Source organism: Leptodactylus fuscus, chromosome 4 (genome assembly GCF_031893055.1).
Source record: "Leptodactylus fuscus isolate aLepFus1 chromosome 4, aLepFus1.hap2, whole genome shotgun sequence".
Classification (NCBI taxonomy): domain Eukaryota; kingdom Metazoa; phylum Chordata; class Amphibia; order Anura; family Leptodactylidae; genus Leptodactylus; species Leptodactylus fuscus.
Window position 1 is genome coordinate 83,360,226 of NC_134268.1, and position 6,000 is coordinate 83,366,225.

A 6,000-nucleotide genomic window follows, 5' to 3' on the forward strand; every position below is an offset into this window, starting at 1 on the left:
AAAGCATGATGGAACCTCCACCAAATTTTACAGTGGGTAGCATGTGTTTTTCTTGGAATGCTGTTTCTTTTTGGACGCCATGCATAACGCCTTTTTTTATAACCAAACAACTCAATTTTTGTTTCCAAAATGAAGCTGCCTTGTCCAAATGTGCTTTTTCATACCTCAGGCAACACTATTTGTGGCGTACGTGCAGAAACGGCTTCTTTCTCATCACTCTCCCATACAGCTTCTATTTGTGCAAAGTGCGCTGTATAGTTGACCGATGCACAGTGACACCATCTGCAGCAAGATGATGCTGCAGCTCTTTGGAGGTGGTCTGTGGATTGTCCTTGACTGTTCTCACCATTCTTCTTCTCTGCCTTTCTGATATTTTTCTTGGCCTGCCACTTCTGGGCTTAACAAGAACTGTCCCTGTGGTCTTCCATTTCCTTACTATGTTCCTCACAGTGGAAACTGACAGGTTAAATCTCTGAGACAGCTTTTTGTATCCTTCCCCTGAACAACTATGTTGAACAATCTTTGTTTTCAGATCATTTGAGAGTTGTTTTGAGTAGCCCATGATGCCACTCTTCAGAGGAGATTCAAATAGGAGATCAACTTGCAAGTGGCCACCTTAAATACCTTTTCTCATGATTGGATACACCTGGCTATGAAGTTCAAAGCTCACTGAGGTTACAAAACCAATTTTGTGCTTCAGTAAGTCAGTAAAAAGTAGTTAGGAGTATTCAAATCAATAAAATGATAAGGGTGCCCATACTTTTGCACCGGTCAAATTTTGGTTTAATGCATATTGCGCATTCTCTGTTAGTACAATAAACCTCATTTCAATCCTGAAATATTACTGTGTCCATCAGTTATTAGATATATCAAACTGAAATGGCTGTTGCAAACACCAAAATATTTAGAACTAAAAATGATTAAGATTAATAGGGGTGCCCAAACTTTTTCATAGGACTGTATATCCTATACTGAGCTACTTCGCTTACAAAGGACCTTTTACCACCTCCACCAACTCGAACTCTCTGCAAATTTCCATAGGGTTTACTTAAGTGATTCTGTTTGAATTTTTTCTCTAACCCCATCAATCCCCGGCAATCATTTCTGTTAGTTTCGGCAAAATTATACTTTCTGTTGTCAGGTGGGTGGTCCCTATTTGTCTGCTTCAGCACAATACTGCCCACCTGTCAGTAGACAGCATAATTATAAACAGATTCTATCATTGGAATTCCCTTTTTTAAATAAGTACACGTAGGAATAGCCTTAAGAAAGGCTGTTCTTCTCTTACCTTTATTATTCTCATCCGCACCACCGTTCCTGAGAAATGTCTTCTTTCTTCCTTATGTAAATGAGTTTTTGGACAGCACTGGGGCATCCCCTGTGCTGTTTGAAAACTCTCCAGTGATGCCTCCATCTTTTTCTCCGGACCACCTCTTCTCCCATGTCACCATCGCATCTTCAACCAAAAGCGCCAACTGTGCGCATCCGTTGGCCATTTTCCTGTGGCCGAATGGGTGAGGCCACAGGAAAATGGCCAATGGACAAGGGCGTAACTACCAGGGTAGCAGGGGTAGCGGCTAGTAGCGGTAGTGGCAGGGGCCGGGATCGGTAAGTGACACCACAGGCCCCACAAACACTATTATTATACCCCGAGTATAATGATCCGAGGCCCGGGAGAGCTAAGGGAACATAAAAAATAGTGTTACTTACCTCTCCGGGAAGACTTCAGACCTAGTTGTGTGACTTCCACGATGTCATTGAAGATGGCCGACACCACCGAGGAGTGCAGTGGAGCCGGAGATAGGTAAGAGACAGTGTTTTTTGTGTTGGTCCCCAGCCTTCTGGTCTCCAATTATTATATTCTGGGACCTGAAAAGACCCCAGAGTATAATAATTGTTCATGGCTGTTCACAATGGGGCAAAATACTGTGTATAGGGGCCACTATGGGGCGTAATATTAAGTGCAGGGGACACTATGGGGTTTAATATTAAGTGCTGGGGAAACTATAGGGCGCAATAGTGTGTGCAGGGGACACTATAGGGCATAATAGTGTGTGCAGGGGACACTATGGGGCGTAATACTGTGTGCAGGAGCCACTATGGGGCGTAATACTGTGTGCAGGGGCTAATATGGGGAATAATAGAGCAGCGCCGCACCTCCCATGAGGCGACCTGAAGCGAGCGCTTCAGGCGGCGCTATGTCAGGGCCCCAGGGAGGGCGGCATTTTTGCTTCCCTAAGCCAGTCCAGGACAAGCTGTCCTGGACTGGCTTAGCAGTGCTCACGCTCAGGCAGAGAGCAGGTCATCTCCGTGCCTGCTCTCTGCCTGCGAACGGCGCAAAGCCCCGCACCCTCCGCTCGGCCACGCCCCCTCCTCCGGGGGGGGGGGCTTTCTGTAGTTCGCCTCGGGCGGCGAAAGGGGAAGGTTCACCCCTGTAATAGAGCACGCAGGAATGCGGTGGGGGGGGGGGGGGAGGGTTGATCAGGGTCTTCGGCGTCGGTCAGGAGGGGGGGGCTCATGTCTGAAGTTCGCTACATGGCCCTGCCATTCTTAGTTACACCACTGTCAATGGACATGTGCAGTCAGCGCTTTTAGATGGTGACGTGGGGAAAGGGGCGGTCCGGAGAAGAAGATCGAGACATCACTAGAGAGTTTTCGGACAGCACAGGAGACAACCCCAGTGCTGTCCAAAAACTCCTTTACATAAGGAACAAACCAGATATTTCTCAGGAACGGCGGTGCGGATCACAATAATAAAGTTAAGAGAGGATTAGACTTTCTTAAGGCTATTCCTATGTGTACTTACTTAATAAAAGGGAATTCTAATGATAGAATCCTTTTAAACTAATAGAAATGATTGTTCGGGAATGGTGGGAGATGTGCCTATTGAAGGATTGTAATAATTGTCACAACTGGCGTTTTTGCGCTTCCCATTTCACTTTCATAGCAGTGAACGTGGTGTGGGAGTTATTCTACATTTAATGTATATTTAAGAGCAGGCCTGCGTGCCATAAACAGGTGTTCAGCCTTTGTATAAGTATACTCCGATTCACTGACAGCAAGCAGAGATCTTGTGTGAAAGTGAATAAGCTAATACATAAATACTATCTATATATACTATGTATCGGTTGTACAATGCTGCAACTTTTTATATATTCTTTTTAATATCTGATGTAAAAAAATGTACCAAGAATTAATACATATCCTGCATGAACGTAGTAGAAAAGCTGCCTGCAAGATATGCCTTATATTACCTTCTCCTACGTAGTGAAAGCAGATCAACAAAGGACATCACTCTAGGCTGCTAAATGGAGCCGGCTGCAAAGCGCTCTCCTATCAGTGACAATGATAACTCACACATGGAAACTCTGCTCACAACTAAAGATGAAAATTGTTTTATTTTCACATTTGAACTTCTCGAATGTGTCTCCAAAGGTCAATAAAAAAACTTGTGGGCTCCCAGTGATCACTGTGCCAATTAGGTGAATGATTACCTGTCCCTTTAGTGCTGGATGCGGTGTCTAACCTCTGAGGCACACAAGGTACAGAGCGGAGAGCGAATGATCGCTGATTGATAACCCTACCAAATGCCTTTAGGCTAATTATTCTGGATTTCGACACCATAGTTTGCCATTTTACTAAACTGTGAGCGTATATTACTATTATAGTGCTGGAATCATTTGAGAACGCTAATACATGTAAATATGAAGGAGAACTCGGGCTAGTTTCCATTGTTTTCCCATGTGGCTAGCATCAGTATCAAACAGAGCTATATGCCATTATATTAACTATGTAAAGAGAATATATATATATATATATATATATATATATATATCCAATAAATATATCATAAATACTAATTTTGTCACTTGTCAGCATCATAACATTTTACCATATGTAATATAATGTGTCTGGTCCACAGACAGATGGATTTCCCTGAGCTGAATCCATAAATAACACTGACAAATTGGACCAATAGTCAAAGGTCAGTGCACCATGTAGTATTCTGTAGCTATAGGGAGTTGTACTTCATCATTTGGCATTATTGACTGGGAATTTAGCAAAATACAGGAGATCCAAGCACCAATGTTTGAGACCAGAGGAGCGTCAAAAAGGAGCAAGGCTAAAATTCAGAAGTCAATATGTGAAGCTCAATGGAATATTTCCATTGCAGATATTTATGGCATATTTACATCTATTTCCAAATTGAGGCTCCTCAACCTTCATCTCACGGCGGCAATAAACAGTCAAGAGTACACCGCATACGGACATCAATGCTCATTCACTTCTATGATGCTTCTAAGAATAGGGAACAGGGACAGGACCTCCCCTTATCAAGAGAGAAGTAGGTCCTGGGGGTTGGACCTGCATCTGTGAAACATTTATTGCATATCCCATAGAAATGCCACAAATCTTTCAAATGGGAATATCCCTTTAAAAAACAAGTTCAGAAACTACAATAACTTTAGAGCTGGTGTCATCTTTGTGCTTAATCTGGACTGGCATCCAGGCTTACCTTGTCCCTGCTTTATAGGAATATACACAATATGACCTTGTGAAATTCGAGGTGGTACCTTATTTATGCAAATAGTTGAGCAGAATAGTTAAGGAAAGTTGTAGCCAGTTGGAGCATTTCACTCGAAACATTACATCATGAAATTCTGGTGTTTTCTATATCATGCCATACAATGGGGGAGGTTTATCAATCTGTCTATGCCAGTTTTTTATATTAATATTGTAATGACACTGTGGCATGCATTTGGCACAAGGCCCCTTTTTGATGCCAAATGTGTATTACAATCCCCATTCCACACTTTGCTCATCACATTGTGTGAATGTGGGCGAAGAGGACACGATGCCACCTGGGTCATGAATGCCATGGCCTGACAGGTTCATTATAATTCACACCAGTTTGGTAATGAAATTGTAATGGATATCTGTGAAGAGGCGGAGTCTAAGGTCGGACCAGAATGGAGACTGCTGTGGACCGATCTTAGACTCCGCCTCCTCTGACAGAACTGGCGATGATCGGCCGAATGCTGTACTCTGTATGGCATTCGACCAATCAATGCTAGTCAATGCATTCCTATGCCGAGATGTAGTAGTGCTGGCCATGCGCTCAGCTCGACTGCACCGGAGATGCAGTAGAGCTGAATGCACGGCCAGAACTGCTACACCGGAGATGTGTACCCTGCTGCATACTCAGCTCTGCTGCATCAGAAATGTAGCAGAGCTGAGTGTGTGCTTAACCCTGCTGCACACTCAGCTCTGCTGCATCAGCACATCTCTGATGCAGCAGAGCTGAGTGTGCAGCAGGGTTCAGCGCATCTCTGATGCAGCAGAGCTGAGTGTGCAGCAGGGTTCAGCGTATCTCTGATGCAGCAGAGCTGAGTGTGCAGCAGGGTTCAGCGCATCTCTGATGCAGCAGAGCTGAGTGTGCAGCAGGGTTCAGCGTATCTCTGATGCAGCAGAGCTGAGTGTGCAGCAGGGTTCACATCTCCGGTGTAGCAGTGCTGGCCGTGTGCTCAGCTCGGCTGCATCTCCGGTGTAGCCAAGCTCAGTGCACGGTCAGCACTGCTACGTCTTAGCATAGGAATGCATTGACCAGCGTTGATTGGCCGAATGCCATACAGAGTACAGCATTCGGCCAATCAACGCTGGTTCTGCCGGAAGAGACGGAGTCTAAGATCGGTCAACAGCAGTCTCCATTCTGCTCCGAAATTAGACTCTGCCTCCTCACAGACGAGCCTCCGGCATAACCAGCATTGATTGGCCGAATGCTGAACTCTGTATGGTATTCGACCAATCAACGCTGGTCAATGCATTCCTATGGGAAAAAGTCAGCTCCCTCATATCGCAAGCTGACAGGGATCCCGACGTAATACAGTGACTTGGTCATGTTAGATGCCCCCAGACATGCTTCCCCTGCTGTCCCAGTTGCATTCCAGGGTGTTGGCATCATTTCCTGGGGTGTCATAGTGGACTTGGTGACCCTCCTGA